General features: G+C 47.5%; 1 protein-coding gene across 1 annotated transcript in view; it reads right to left on the bottom strand.

Annotated features, from left to right (window-relative positions):
* The window catches only part of LOC102002085 (synapsin-1), a gene marked incomplete at its 3' end in the record, with an annotated part of 41,520 nt that overhangs the window by 4,452 nt on the left and 36,398 nt on the right, over window positions 1–670 (bottom strand). The window lies entirely within an intron of this gene.

Genomic DNA, 670 nt, shown 5'->3' with positions numbered 1-670 from the left:
CTATATTATATTACATTTTGTTATATTATATTATATCATATTTATTTTCTTTTTCTTTTTCATTAACGTTATTATATTATATTATTTCATATTTCATATACAGATTCAATCTACGAATTGAACCCAGGGCCTTGTCCCTGAAATATATATATATTTATCAATCAGGAAAGAGACGGGATGATTAAAGGGCTTTGCACGAAGACATGGAGCGTGACCTTTCTCACACACCCGTGACCTTTCTCACACCACACCCGTGACCTTTCTCGCACACTCGTGACCTTTCTCACTCCACGCGTGACGTTTCTCACGAACACCCGTGACCTTTCTCGCACACACGTGTGACCTTTCTCGCACACACACCCGTGACCTTTCTCGCTCCACGCGTGACCTTCCTCACACACACCCGTGACCTTTCTCACACACCCATGACCTTTCTCACACCACACCCGTGACTTTTCTCGCGCACACCCGTGACCTTTCTCGCACACACGCGTGACCTTTCTCACACCACACCCGTGACCTTTATCACTCCACACGCGTGACCTTTATCGCTCCACGCGTGACCTTTCTCACACCACACGCGTGACCTTTCTCGCTCCACGCGTGACCTTTCTCACACACACGCGTGAGCTTTCTCACGCACACCCGTGACCTTTCTCGCACACCCGTG

This window comes from Microtus ochrogaster, unplaced genomic scaffold, assembly GCF_000317375.1.
Source record: "Microtus ochrogaster isolate Prairie Vole_2 unplaced genomic scaffold, MicOch1.0 UNK209, whole genome shotgun sequence".
Classification (NCBI taxonomy): domain Eukaryota; kingdom Metazoa; phylum Chordata; class Mammalia; order Rodentia; family Cricetidae; genus Microtus; species Microtus ochrogaster.
Note: the sequence above shows the minus strand (reverse complement) of the source record. Positions and strands in the feature narration are given on the sequence as shown.